General features: G+C 41.8%; 1 protein-coding gene across 5 annotated transcripts in view; it reads left to right on the top strand.

Moving 5' to 3' along the window:
* The window catches only part of TRPC4 (transient receptor potential cation channel subfamily C member 4), a 270,872-nt gene that overhangs the window by 188,592 nt on the left and 66,193 nt on the right, over positions 1-16,087 (top strand). The gene's annotated exons all lie outside the window — the stretch shown is intronic.

Below are 16,087 nucleotides of genomic sequence, written 5' to 3'. Positions count from 1 at the left end.
GTTGGAAGGGGCCTTGTAGGCCATCGAGTCCAACCTCCTGCTCACAGCAGGAAATCCACAGCTAGAGAATCTCCCGCAGATAGCTGTCCAGCCTCTGCTTGAAGACATCCAGCGCAGGGGATCCCACCACCTCCCTAGGCAGTCGGTTCCATTGCTGAACTGCCCTTACTGTCAAGAAGTTCCTTCTAATGTCCAATCTGAATCTACGCTCTTGCAACTTAAAACCATTAGACCTAGTCCTACCCTCTGGGGCAGCAGAGAACAAATCTGTACCCTCCTCTATGTGACAGCCCTTCAGGTACTTAAAGAGTGTAATCATGTCACCCCTCAGCCTTCTCTTCACCAGACGGAACATGCCAAGTTCCTTCAACCTTTCCTCATAAGACTTGTTCTCCATATCATCCTCGTCGCCCTCTTCTGAACCCGCTCTAACTTGTCTATATCTTTCTTAAAATGAGGCGCCCAGAACTGAACGCAGTATTCCAGATGAGGCCTGACTAATGCAGAATATAGTGGAACTATTACTTCCTTCGACCTGGAAACTATAGCTCTGTTTATGCATCCCAAAACTGCATTTGCCTTTTTTGCCGCAGCATCACACTGCTGGGTCATGTTCAACTTGCGATCCACTACAATTCCAAGGTCCTTCTCACACGCACTACTGCTAAGCCGGGTATTTCCCATCCTGTACCCGTGCATTTTGTTTTTGTGGCCTAAATGCAGAATCTTGCATTTGTCTTTATTGAATTTCATTTTATTAATTTCAGCCCAATTTTCTAGTCTATCCATGTCTCTTTGGATTTTATTCCTGTCTTCCATTGTGTTAGCTATCCCTCCCAGTTTCGTATCATCCGCAAACTTCATAAGGCTTCCCTCCACCCCATCATCTAAGTCATTGATAAAAATGTTGAAGAGTATCGGCCCCAGGACAGAACCCTGTGGCACTCCACTCGAAACCTCCTTCCAGTCCGAAGCAGAGCCACCGACGACCACTCTTTGAGTACGGTTTTCCAACCAGTTGTGAATCCACCTGACAGTATTTCCATCTAGTCCGCATTTGACCAGTTTGCTAATCAAAAGGTTGTGGGGGACTTTGTCAAACGCTTTGCTGAAATCTAGATAGATGACATCTACAGCATTTCCACCATCTACTAAGCTAGTGACCCGATCAAAAAAAGAGATGAGATCAGTTTGACAGGATTTTTTCTTGACAAACCCATGCTGGCTCCTACTAATCACAGCATTGTCATCTAGATAGTTGCCAATGGACTCTTTTATTATCCGTTCTAATATCTTTCCCGGTACTGAATTTATTTTTATTTATTTATTTTATTCAGCTTATATCCCGCCCGACTAGCAAACAGCTCTCTGGGCGGCAAACATAGAAACATATACAATAATAAAATTACAAGATCAATATAACAAATATAAACGTACATCATCTAAAATACCAATTACAACATTTACATAAATAACTTAGATTAAAATGCCTCAGAGAAGAGAAAGGTTTTAACCTGGCGCCGAAAAGATAATAGTGTCGGTGCCAGGCGTACCCCCTCGGGGAGACTATTCCACAATTTGGGGGCCACCACTGAGAAGGCCCTAGATCTTGTTACTACCCTCCGGGCCTCCCTATGGGTCGGGACCCGGAGGAGGGCCTTCGTAGTAGACCGTAGTGTACGAGCCGGTTCATAACGGGAGAGGCGTTCCTGCAGGTATCGTGGTCCCGCGCCGTATAAGGCTTTATAGGTTAATTTCAACACTTTGGTAGCATACTGGAAGCCAGTGCAGGCGAGCCAGAACAGGTGTTATATGCTCAGACCGCTTAGTTCTTGTTAGCAGTCTGGCCGCCGTATTTTGCACTAGCTGTAGCTTCCGAACCGTCTTCAGAGGTAGCCCTACGTAGAGCACGTTGCAGTAGTCCAAACGTGAGGTTACCAGAGCATGAACCACTGATGTAAGGTCCTCCTTACTCAGATAGGGACGTAGCTGGGCTACCAACCGAAGTTGGTAAAACGCATTCCGTGCCACCGAGGCTACATGGGCCTCGAGTGATAGGGAAGAGTCTAAAACGACTCCCAAACTACGAACCTGATCCTTTAGGGGGAGTGTAACCCCGTCCAGGACAGGGTATGTATCCATCATCTGACCAGAGAAACCATCCACCAGCAGCATCTCAGTCTTATCCGGATTGAGTCTCAGTTTGTTAGTTCTCATCCAGTCCATTGTTGCGTCCAGACAACGGTTCAGCACATCGACCGCCTCACCTGAAGAAGATGAAAAGGAGAAGTAGAGCTGCGTGTCATCAGCGTACTGATGACAACGCACTCCAAAACTCCGGATGACTGCACCCAACGGCTTCATATAGATATTAAATAGCATGGGAGACAAGACCGAACCCTGCGGGACCCCATATTGGAGAACCCACGGGGTCGAGCAATGTTCCCCAAGTATTATCTTTTGGAGACGGCCCGCCAAGTAGGAGCGGAACCACTGCCAAGCAGTGCCTCCAACACCCAACTCCGCAAGTCTCTCCAGAAGGATACCATGGTCGATGGTATCAAAAGCCGCTGAGAGATCAAGGAGAATCAACAGAGTTACACTCCCTCTGTCTCTCTCCCGATATAGGTCATCACACAGGCCGACTAAGGCCGTCTCAGTGCCAAAACCAGGTCTGAAACCCGACTGAAATAGATCTAGATAATCGGTTTCATCCAATAGCGCCTGGAGCTGGTCAGCAACCACTCGTCAGGCTGACCAGCCTGAAATTCCCCGGATCTTCTTTTTTACCCTTTTTACGTTTGCCCGTCTCTAATCCTCCGGCACCTCTCCTGTTCTCCAGGATTTCTCAAAGAAGATGGCAAGAGGTTCCGAGAGCACATCCGCAAGTTCCTTCAATACTCTGGGATGCAGTTCATCAGGCCCTGGAGATTTGAACTCATTTAGGTTAACTAGGTATTTCCTGACTATCTCCTTATCAATCTCGAACTGCAATCCCGACCCCTTTCTGAGATTTCTACCAATGCAAGGTTGCACACTGTTCCCTTTTGGGGAGAAAACGGAGGCAAAATAGGCGTTAAGCAGTTCTGCTTTTTCCTTGTTATCTGTCAACATTTTGCCATCCTCATTGAGCAGCAGTCCCACCGTTTCCTTGGTCTTTCTCTTGCTTCGAACATATCTGAAAAAACCCTTTTTGTCGTTCCTCGCTTCCCTCGCCAGCCTCAGCTCATTCTGGGTTTTAGCTTTCCTTACGCTGTTCCTGCAAGCCTGAGCCGCTCGTCGGTACTCTTCCTTGGTGATGCGTCCTTCCTTCCATTCTTTATACATGCTCTTTTTTACTTTTACCTCCTCCACCAGTCTTCCGTGTAGCCACATTGGCTTTTTCCGATGTCTTCCATTTTTCTTCCTCTTTGGAATTGTTTGGAATTGTTTGCGACTGCGCTTTTTGTAATACATTCTTCATGAACTCCCACGCTTCTAACAATAGGCAGGCAAGAAACTTGAGTGTAAAGCTGAAATCCCATGCATGGAATGAGCCCCATTGAATACAGCTTTGCTGTGTGTTTTGATCTGGTAATGTGCACATAGCCTGACAATGCTAGAACATGAAAAATATCTAGCCTCCTTTTTCCTCACTGGCTGCTTCTGGCCATGGATCATCCTTCTGCTAAGCTTTCATTAGTCACTCGAAGTTATCACTCAAAGCTCTGCAGACAGAGTATTGGGCTTGAAAGTATAGACAAAAGAGAGTGGTGGTGTCTCCAGTAACCTGTAGACTGGAGGGAGGTGGATACGCAATAAGGAACTCTATAAAGACTTTGGATATTTTATAGATTCACCCCTACACTTTAGCTCCATGGACACAGTTCCCTGCATTTCACTCATCCGTAATTTTTATCCAGCTGCAGGGAGGACAAACTGTACTATCCTCCACTTAACCCTACTCTGTTTTCACTCCCTCCCTTTTCCATTTATTCCCCAGTTCAGAACAACTTGCATTTTGAATTGTGTGCATTCAATAGCACACATGAAGAGAGATAAGAATGAGAGACTGAGTTACACAGGAGGAAAAAAAGATGGTTAATCAAAGCCACACGGGGAGCTGAATTAATGAGGGAAATTATTACTAGTATTACCTTGAATGTTGGGTGTAGAGAAAACTATAAACTAATATTAAAAAGAAAAAGAAATTAACAGTGCAATATTATGCATGTTTACTCATAAGAAAGTTCCCTTGAGTTCAACTCATTTACTCCCAAGTAAGTGAGTATAGGATTGCAGCCAGACAACACAATCCCATACATACTCCCATACTCAAAAATAAATATCAGTTAGTTCAACAGGATTTATTCACATGTACATTTGCATAGGATTGCAACTCAGGGTAGCAATGTTATGCAGGGAGGAATAAATCCGTGAGGAAACATGCATAGCCTGCCACTCTTGTCATGAAGTTAGTTTATCCCAGTACTGAGCAATTACTGGTCAGAAAAAGAAAGAAAATGTTTTCTTATGGAAGTATTTAATTTGTAAATAAATGTCATACACAAATTACCCATTGTTATCACAATACTAATGAAGATTAAAATAGCTTCTCTTCTTTAGAGTTGGGCAGAAAAAATCCCAGGTGCCAAAAACACATTTTTCTACTAAAAACTTCAAAAAACCTTTTTCAGTGCTACTGTGTGTTCACGTCACAACAGACTTTTGTACCATTAACAGACTCTATACACACTTCTGCGAGGAAGGGTGGGATATAAATAAAATAAACAAATAAATAAATAAAATTACAGCACATTCACATCTACTCAGAAAAGAAGCATGACCCATTGAATTCATTTTGGTATATTCCTGGGTAAGGGGTAAAGGATTTTTTACTTTATTTATTTTTATTTAACAAAATTTGCATACCACTTGATTATAAGGAAACCTCTAAGTGGTTTACAAGAAACATTAAATGGTCCATAAAACACTTAAAAATAAGTAATTAAAATATATTTTATATTTTAAAATATTTAAAAGACAATTAAAACAGCAGAAGAGATTAAAACACATCAATATCTAGGTGTCTGGATAGAGTTGCCTAAACATAAGTGTTTTAAACAGGCACCAAAACGAAAACAGGAAAGGCACCTGCCTGATGTCAATAGGTAGGCAGCTCACCTATAACATTGCCAGTTCTGCAGATTGAAGTGATCGAGTGGTCACATATGGAGTAAGACAATCCCGCAAGTAAACTGATCCTAAGCTGTTAAGGGCTTTATATACCAACAGTAACACCTTGAAGTTGGCCCATTAATAAATCGGCAACCAGTGCAGATCTCTGAGCACAGGTGTTATGTGCTGATAGGGTGTCAGTCCTGTCAGCAACCGTGCTTCAGCGTTCTACATCAGCTGCAGTTCCTAGTCAAGTGCAAAGGAAGCCCCACATAGTGTGGCAGTAGTCTACTCTTGAAGTCACCAGTCCAGTGTCTGAACAACAATGGTCAAGCTCCCCCAGTCTGGGAATGGTCATAGCTGTACCAGATGCAGCTGGTAAAAGGCATTTCTAGCCACTGTGGCTATCAGGCCTCCAATGACAAAGCTGGATCCAAAAGCACCTCCAGACTGCATACCTGCTCCTTCAGGAGACCTACAGCTCCATCTATGGCAGGCAGTTGATCAATTTCTTGGACATGGGAACCATAGTGCCCTCCATCTTGCCAGGATTCTCTCATCCATCCCACCAGTCTGTCCATCCCCCTGGTCCAGGGCCTCTCCTGATTTATTATAGAGAAATAGAACTGAGTGTCATCAGCATCCTGATGGCACCTTGACCCAAAACTCCTGGTGAATGCTCCCAGTGGCTTCATATAGATGTTAAATAGGATTGGTGATAAAATAGTTCCCTGTGACACCCCATAGCATGACTGTCAGGGTGGTGAAAAGCACTCTTCCAGTGTTACTGTCTGGACTCAATCCTGTAGGTAGGACTGGAATCACTGTAAAACAGCGTCCCCAATTCCTATTCCACAGAGCCAGTCCAGGAGGATACTGTGGTTAATGGTACTGAAAGCCGCAGAGAGATCAAGAAGCATGAGCAAGGTTGTTATCCCCAGTCCCTCTCTGTAAAAGTCATCCATCAAGGTGACCAAGGTTGATTCAGTCCCAGCCTGAACCTAGATTGGATGTAAATAATCCATGTCATTCAAGAATGCTTGCAGCTTCCCCACCACTACTCTTTCCATCACCTTCCTCAAGAAGGGGGTAATTGTGATTGGTCAATAGTTATTCCAGTCCAAGGGGTCCAGGGCTGGTTTCTTTAGGAGTAGCTGCATCACTGCCTCATTCAAGACACCCTCATGCAATTATGCATTAACCACAATCTGGATCCAACCAGTAAAACTCTCTCTGCTAGATTTGAAAAACCAAGGGTTGAAGAGGGTAAGTGGTCAGATGTGTAACTGCCAGCACCTTGTCCACATTAGCTGACTGCATAAACTCACACTAATCCCACATCACTGACTTCAACATTGGATGCTTTATCTGAAATTGCAATAGCTGCAGAAGCAAGGTCAACAAAGTCAAGCAACTTTATCCTCACCATTTTGTTCATCTGGGGTTGTTAAAAAGTTGGATGATTTTCTCAATCTTGTATTATTTATTTACTAACAGGCAAAAAAACCCTTGCAGTTTAAGAGTATAGCTATAACCAACATATACTTGCATCAAATTTTAAAAAGCAGGGAAATTGGGCAGCTATAGTGAATGCACAGGGGAGCAGGAGACCTGACCTCCTCTGAGATATTGTACTGCCCTACAAATTTATAAAAATGCAAACAATTTGGGATGGTCTTTCATTGTCCAATCCACTTCCTGTGTAGCTTGGAAGAATTTAATAATGTGCCTCTGAACAGATGGTGAATGGTGGCAACACCTGCAATCAGGACTGCACCTCCAAAGAGGAGGAAAGGGGAAGGGGGAAAGAGAGGGAGGAGAAAGGCAGATTTGATCATTTGCATGCTTACTGAGTTCAATAGGATTTACTCCCCTGCAATCATGCTTAGGATAGATGAAACTGACCATGAGGGAAGGAGGAAGGGGAGGAGAAGGGGGAGAGAGGGCTGGAGTGGGGAGGAAGAAGGGAGGGGGAGGGGATGATAGGGAGGAGGAGGGGAGGGGAGGTTTGATTGTTTGCATGCTGATTGAGTTCAATGGGATTTACTCCTGTGCAATGATGCTTAGGATAGGTGAAACAGACCTAGGGGAGGGGGAAGGGGAGAGGGAGGGAGGAAGGGGGGGAGGAGGGGATGGGAGGAGAGGAGATTGGGTGGGTGGCACTGGACAGAGAGAAAGCCCCTTTCCTTTCCATAAGGAAAACATTGTTAACAGTATCATTCTTTTTTGGGTTTCCACCACCTTTTTATTCTAGAGCAGACACATGGAGTCACCCACCCAGATTTAAACCAAAGCTGTCCCTAGCCACATCCACACCAGATATTTATTCCACTTTGGAGAGTCATGGCTTCTCTCAAAGAATCCTGGGAAGTGTAGTTAGTGAAGGGTGCTGAGAGTTGCTAGGATATGCCCTATTACCCACACAGAGCTACAATCACCAGAATTCTCTGGGAAGAGGGCTGACTGTTCAACCACTCTGGCCATTGGAGCTCTCTCAGGGGAATAGGAGTCTCCTAACAACCCTCAGCACAAACTGATTCTCTAAAAACAATAAAACTATTTCTGCAAACTCTAAAAACAATTTCTACAGATGTACAATTAATATTCCATAAAATGACAGGGACACACTTTAGGAAAAGCCTTCTTATTAAATCTGTCTGTCTGGATTAATTAACTTGAAGAATTTTTATGACCCTTGAGTAACTATCTACTTAATAGGTGTTTATGTATTTGTATTTATTTAATACATTTATATACTGGGTTTTGATACATAGTGACATAGTTCCTATTACACATAGTGGTTAACTGCTTTGTATTAGCTTATGTTGGAACAACATTTATGGCCTGAATTGTGTTGACTCCACCGTTGTCTACCAAGCTATGCCTATGGGCCCACATCTCTAGGTTGCCAAATGGCACCCTAACACCATCCAGGGACTTGTCCTTGCTGCTGCTGTTTTGGTTCCAACACAGCAACTGAATATTACAGTAACTTACCTCTACAATCAAATTTGGTGGCAAATCTGAAGGTCCCTATCCCTGTTTGGACTTCCAATTAACAACAATTCCTAGGTAAGGGGTGGAGTTTATGAATCCCTTGTCTACCAACAATTTTTCCCAAAGTGAAACTCCAGTGTGAATTTAGAAATTCCTTTGGCAAAGACATCTGAGGAACTTTAACAAATGTAAATGTACTGCCTTCAAGTCGATTCCGACTTATGGCGACCCTATGAATAGGGTTTTCATGAGGCTGAGAGGCAGTGACTGGCCCAAGGTCACCCAGTGAGCTTCATGGCTATGTGGGGATTCGAACCCTGGTATCCCAGGTCGTAGTCCAACACCTTAACCACTACACCACATTGGCTCTCATGAGGAACATTAGTGGAAGTCAAAAAGGAGTGTTAGTAAGACTAGCAAAAATTCTCCATGCCTTTCTACTCATCCATACTTAATATGGGCAGGGAGATGGATTTGGCAGTCTGTCAGGTCCAGCTTCCTATTGATACTTCATTGCTTTGCAAAGCTTCCTCTCACAACATGCTTTTGTGGATAAGGTTGTTTGTCTAAGCACTGATTTCACCAATGACTCCATTGCTGCAATTTGGTTTCACCTGTTTTTGTTTTGCTGCTTGGCATGATAGATGCTATATATGATTGCATTCAGCAGTCAAATGAAATGCCTTTCGAGTGCAAAAGGGTGTATTATCTAGTGACCAAAAATAAGTAATTTTATTGGCTAGATGCAAAACAACTGACTCATTCATCTGCTTGCAAAAACCATTTCTGATTTCCAATTGCTATTCATTTTCAACTGCAATTAACTTGAAATCATAATAATCTCTTCATCTTCCAGACACTTCCTTTCTGTAATTGGAGTCCATGATGACAGTGTCTGAAATATCAGCCACGCATTCCCATTCAAATAATAGAATCATAGAATAGTAGAAGGGACCTATAAGGCCATCGAGTCCAATCCTCTGCTCAGTATAGGAAGGCAAGTTAAACCTTCTTTGACAGCTTGGATGACGTACAGACATCACCACAGTTCTCAATAATATCACTACAACTATACAAAACCTTACAAGTAGGAAACTTCTTAAAGAAGAGACTGCTGATCTTCTTGTTAATCCAAATCCTACCCCTGGAAGGTTTTACATGCTGCCTAAAATCCACAGAGCCAACAATCCTGGATGCCCCATTGTCTCAGGTAACAACACAGCTACTAAAAGGATTTCTCTGCACATTGTCTTAAATTTACAAAACATGGTGCAAAACCTCCCATCATATATCAAAGACACCAATGACTTCTTACTTAACAAACCACTTACATGGTGGCGATACATTGATGACATCTTTGTGTCCTGGACAAATGGCAAAGTGGGTTTAGAACAATTTAAAAATTACATCTATCTAGTAAGTTTACATTCAGTAGTACAAAGTGTAATCCCCACATCCCTTTTCTTGATGTCCTTCTCACCATTGAAAACAACAAAATAGTCACTGATCTCTATAGCAAACCCACTGACGGCCATAGCTATCTAAATTGGAAATCCTACCATCCTAAGCATATTAAAAAAAACTCTACAGTTTAGCTCTCAAAATCAAATGTATTTGCAACAATGAAGAGAAATACCAAAGAAGGATTAGTGAACTTGAAGAATACCTTCTTCTTAGATGATATCCTTCACATGTAATTGATTGCAATATCCACCAAGCCTCCATTCTGTCCAGAAAAAACTCCTCCAACATAATTAGGTTTCAAAAAACAATGTATTCCATTTGAGGTAGATTTCCATCCAACTTCTCCTAACTATCACCTAGCAATCATGGAGAGCTACCCATTGCTAGGAAACTGAACATCTTGCTGGAGCCATCAACAAGCCTCCTGCTGTAACATTTCACCAGCCTCCTAATTTACACAAACTATTAGTGAAAGCAGGGACCCCGGAACTGTTTTCAAGGTGGGGGGGCTCAAGACTGGCAGGCAGGTTATGTCATGATGACCTACTTGCAGGTGCATTTTACATCCGCTTATTTAATGGGTTAAGTAAACAATAAATCTGTCATATTCTAGCACTGTCACAATCATAAATACACTTGAATAAAAAAGAGAAAAACATGTTTAATATGTTTTTAATAATGTTTTTAACCCTTTTTTAAAGTTGTTTGTTTTTAATGTTTTTAATGCTGTTTCGTTTTAATGTATTTTAAGATGTTTTTATGAAGTTTTAAAGTGTTTTCAGTGCTTTGTTTGCAGCCCTGGGCCCCTGCTGAGAGGAAGGGCGGGATACAAATTAAATAATAAATAAAATAAATAATAAATAAGTAGTAATTGCTCAAAGTAAAAATTACAGAATGCTTATGGATAATGGAATACCTTTTGTAAGTTCCAACTAACCTGTTTATGCTTCAGAGATGGAAAAGAAGAAAGCAAGATCTTTTGTACAGCGTCAGAAGCTTTCCATTTATTACTGGAACTTCACGTAACATCTTTAAAATAAAGATGTATAAAGATCTTAAAATAAATAAATAAAAAGTACAATAAATTTAAATAAATAAATAAAAAGATCTTCAAATATGTAATAAATAAATAAAATAAAGATTTTAAAATAAATAGCATAGCTGTGTTTCTTGTATTCTATTATTTATAACATGGATATCATAACAGGCATGTATTATACTTAATAACAACAAACCCTAAGGATAGTTTCAGAAGGGGTGGTCATGTTCATCTGAGATATGAAAACACAAACAAGGAGTCTGTTGCATCTTAAATAAATTTGTGAGTCTTTAAGGTGCTATAGATGCCTTGTTTGTGTTTTAATAAAGCTTAAACATTACTGTGGCACACTTAAGCCAAAGGTGGCTTGGCGTTCAGCAGTTCTTGTGATGAATTCATTCATAATATTTTCCAAAGGAATTTGGCCAGTTTTTTGCTTGTGCACGTGAAGAAGGAGTAGATGTGTAAGGCGTTTCTGTGTCATGCGATTATGCAAGTATGTCTTTACCCTCCTCAGAGCACTGAAAGAACGTTCTCCTGATGCTGCTGATGCAGGTATGGTGTGTAAGAGCCGTACCAGCATGACGACTTGGTCTAAGAGATTTCGGACTGCCTGAGGCTGTTGTCTTAATGATTGTGAGATACCTTCAATAGTCTTTACTTCAGCAGTTGGAATGACTGTTGGGAGGAGTAACAGTTGTGCCAGAAGCCTGTTCAAATCAAAGTCACAGCTGTGAACTCCAAGGGCCTCCCTGAGCTCTTCTGTGCTGCTGAAATTAAATGCCTTCCGCATGCAGCAGTTACTAAAGCATTTTCCAGTTTCACTAGTTGGTCCATTCCAGGCTGGTTGAACCAACGTTTGATTTCAGATGTCATGTGATCAATTACATCAAAGAAATCCTTCTGGAGAGTTTTCTTCGCATCCAGGACCACTGGTGGCGTTGGTGTCTTTGTAGGCTCAAAATGTGCTGGTGGTTTTCTACCTCTTGAAATTTCAGGCATCTTCAAGCCCAGTTTCCCAGCAGCAATTTTTGTGTCTTGCCAAATTGTTTCAAATGCACCCTCTGATCTTAGGTTTGACAGGGTACAAATAAGCATTTCTGCTCTTCGCATGGCCCAAACACTGCAATGGATGTATTTAGCCCAAATGCTGTTTCAAATTTACCAAGGATTTTGTAGTAGCCTTTCATTGTTGCCCTTCTGTCATCTTGGAAGCACCCTAGATGTTCCAGGATTTCATGGAGTGTTGCTTGAATTCTTTCATAGTTCTCAAGGAATCTCTGTATGGACTTCACTCTGACAACCCAAAGTGTTGGACACAAAGGAAGGAGACTGTTTGGTTTATATATCCCTTCAGCATTTTCTATGGCTTCAGGAAGAACAATGTTGGAATATATGCTCTTCTGTTTTACTGATATCAAGATCATGTTTGTTACATCCTTAACAGTACTTAGTGCATGAGCAACCATGTCACAGCTGTGGGCAACCTGTTGCAGAGCCAGATCTAGTGAGTGGTTGCCGCAGTGTATGTAAACTGACTTGGGTTGAATATCAGTGATCTTTTTTTGAACACCAAAGAAACACCCAGACATATTAGCTGCACCATCAAAGTAGTGTCCATGCAAAACATGGAAATCAAGCCCCAGATGAATGATCATGTCTTTCACAGCAGTGAAGAAAGTACAAGCTGTAGAGTCAGGAGGGTTATAAACACCAAGGTATTCTTCTTGTATGTTCAATGATTCACTCTCTACCCAACGCAGACACAATGTAAACTGCTCATCTCCAGTCACATCTGTTGTCCCATCCGCAATTATTCCAAAAAATGGCTTGATTTCACTTCTTTAATGATGTCACATTGCAGTCTTTGAGCCATAATTTCAAGTAGCTCATTTTGGATATCACTACTCAGCCATTTGTCTCTTCTTGTCAGCCATCTTTTAAGGGCAGGTACATCGTCTTGAGCTTTCCTCCAAAAGGTCAATCAAGTTACCATCTTCCTTGGTGCATCCCTGCAATGCTTGACCTGTGCGGCAGAAGTAGTGCATAGAACTAACAATGGCACGTAGTGCTTCTCGAGCCTCTTGCTGCTGCTTACTTGAATGCTTCGTAAGGAGAGTAACAATATTCATATTTTTCTCTTTTGTTAGATGGTATCTCACAGAATCCATGTGGTAAAAGCTCTTTTCATGAGCCTGGAATTTTTCAACAGCATGTTTCCACTTTGAGAAACCTTTTAGAATAAAACTCACTTCTACATTTGAAGAATGCTTCTTCTCAATAAATGCTCTGCTGCAATCATGGCAAAGAACTACATCACGAATGAAGCCAGGTGAACTTCTCAAACCATTTCAGCTGACAAGACCTATTACCCTTACTTTTTGGAAATTTATAGGATTTGTTGGCACAAAATCTGGCGGATGAATATGGCGGTCCATCTCTTTCTTGAGGTTCAACCTCAAGGTGTTGATCATCTTCATTTTTTTGGACATTGTCCTGCAAGTAATCAGAAAAAGCAACCATTCCTTCTTTCTATTTGTGTGTGTATTGAAAAATCAGTGCATGCTGCAAAGAAGCCATGCTGTCACTGTAGCTCTACAACAACAACAAAAAAGTTTTTTTTACAGAATTGCTGAACATACTGGGGAAATTTCTCCCCAGTAGGAACTCTGTGTTGGGAATTGTGGCTTAAACAGCTGCTTCCTATGTATATTTACCTTGGGAGTAAATCTCATAACTCGATGTACTTCTGTGTAAACACACATACAAACTGGGCTACGTAGCTTATTTTTGCATCCCTTATTTATTCATGCCACAACTATAACCTAAAATCTGTTTTGATACTAAACAGGATCTATGCAGGTCAGCTAAACTACTTAGGGGTTCACACAATGTCTGAGTTGAGAACAAAAAAAATTAACAATGACATGTCTCTGCCCTTGTCAACGTAACTGTAGTATAAAGTACAATCTCTACTTATGAAACTAATTGCATTAAGTTAGTGAACCTGCTTATGTTAAACTGTTAGAAAATTTGAGAATCCTGTGTATTTGATTCTTTATCACAATTTCAGCTGTAGTATATGAGTAGCATTTAGTTCAAACTGATATTTGTAAAACATTATACTCACTCAAGAATGATTTTGAGTCACTGTGTTGCAGGCCTTTGTTCTTAATCTTCAGTAGGGCTCCAACATACAGAACTCCCTGAGTTCTCCCAGGTCCAAGAAGCAGTCAGTCCCTCTGTTAGCGCAATTAAAGTCCTTTTAAAGAGAAAGTGTTCCTTTCTAAGGTGTGTAAGCCCCTTTTATGAACAAAATACACCCAAAATAATGGGACAGAAACCTGGGGGGAAGAAATGCAAATATCTCAGCACAGATCTCTAGGCCACTGGGTGAAGGTGTAGTATTCTCAGTAGTTTGTTGCCACCTAGTGGCCAAAGGGCAGATGTATTGCTATAGCAAAGGGAGACTGAGCATGCTCCAGTTTGCTGGCTGGAACTGTTTCTAAAATGGCTGCCAGGCAAAGATATTGATGAAAACAGAACAAAATAAACACAGTAATCTGTTAGCATTCCTAGTGTGGTATCCATAGATTACAGAAGGGATTCTCATGCTCTGAAGACCTCTTTGTAGTGGCAGTGCAAGAAACCATTTTTTGCCAGAACTTAAGAACACTGCTGTACCGCTATCAATGGTACATTTCAGGGGGGCTCAGCCCACCCAAGCTTAGTCTTAGGGGGGGCTTGAGCCCCCCCACCCCCCTGTTCCGGGGTCCATGAGTGAAAGATGTGCTTAAGCCACCTGTCAGTAATCCTGGATCTCATCCTTGTCACTCCAAATGCTGTATCACCCGTGTGTACCTCATGGCAACAACTACTTTCAAAAGCACTAGGACAGGCAGAACATATTACATCAAACAGATCACCTGCAGGTCCTGCAATATAATTTATGTCATTGAATGCAAAAAAAGGATGTCATATTCCAACACGTAGGAAAAACTAAAACTGATCTATGCACAGACTTCAGAAACTACAAATTGGCAATCTCAACTAAAAAAAGTGGAGCAAAACATTTTGAGACTGAGGGCCACAGGCTCTTGGACTTATCTGTAACAGCTATGGAGATGCCAACAGATCCAATACCATTGACTAAGAGGAATAACTTCTAGATATTCTCCCTGAACACATTGGCACCACATGGCCTTAACCTGGAGGACAGTACAAACATCACTTAGCTTCTGCAAATGAAGCCCCTCTGAGCATTCCATCCTCAAAGCTTTATAACTGCTCATTATCTTTCCCCCAGATTGAGAAGGAACCATTCATAAGCACTCTTTGAGTACAATTCTGTATCCAACCGTGGATCTACCAGTTGTTCCATCCAGCCCACATTTAGCTAGATTGCTAATTAGAATATCATGGGGCACTTTCAGAAGGTTTGCTGCAGTCGAGATATATCATGCCCATAGCATACAGTCTACCAGGTAGATTTCCTGATCAAAAATGAGATAAGATTAGTCTGGCAGGATTTGTTCTTGACAAATCCATGTTGGCTTCTAATAATCCCTGCATTACAGGTTGGCCATTTTATAATCTGACTGGTCTGTAATTCCAGGTTCCTAATGTTTGCCCTTTCTGAAGACAGGGACAATGTTAGCCCTCCTCCAGTCATCTGGCACCTCACCCATCCTCCATGATTTGACAAAGATAATAGACAGTGATTCCAAGAGTTCTTCAGGCAGTTCCTTCAATATTCTAGGATGCAGTTTTGTTGGGCCCTGGAGATTTGAACTTGTTCAAAATGATTAGGTATTCCTTGACCATTTGTCTATCAATCTCAAGCTGCAATCCTGCTTCTTCCACTTCATATTTGCCAGGAGGATCGTTGACCCTCTTTGGGGAGAAGACTGCTCCTTAGGAGGAGGAGTCATTTTATTTGTTTAGCAGTTTGCCATTACAGTAGGGCCCCACTCATGTGGCAGGTTACATTCCAGACCCATGCCGAAAAGTGAAACCCACTGGAAAGCGGAACTCCAGCAATAAAATGGTGCCCGACGACTGAAAAACGCTGTAAAAGCAGAACAAGCGCCGTATGAGTGCTTTGTGTTACTCTAATTGAAAGCTGCCATGTTAGCGGAACGCCAAAAAGCAGGGCCCTACTGTACAAGCATAGATCATTCAAAGGTGAGACACTGAGCCAAAGTAGGAATTGAGCACTTCTGCCTTTTCTTTGTCATCATTTTGCCATCCTCATTGAGTAGCTGTACCACCATTTCTTTTCTGTCTTTTACTATGCATGTACCTGAAGAATTTTTTTTGTTTCTTTTAGCATCCCTTGCTAACCTCTCCTCATTCTCAGCTTTAGCCTTCCTGATGCCATCCCTGTAATTCAGTGCAACCAAACTGTGCTCTTCCTTTGTGGCATGGACT

This window comes from Rhineura floridana, chromosome 1 (assembly GCF_030035675.1).
Source record: "Rhineura floridana isolate rRhiFlo1 chromosome 1, rRhiFlo1.hap2, whole genome shotgun sequence".
Classification (NCBI taxonomy): Eukaryota; Metazoa; Chordata; class Lepidosauria; order Squamata; family Rhineuridae; genus Rhineura; species Rhineura floridana.
The sequence above is the reverse complement of the archived record's forward strand: the minus strand, read 5'-3'. Positions and strand labels throughout refer to the sequence as shown.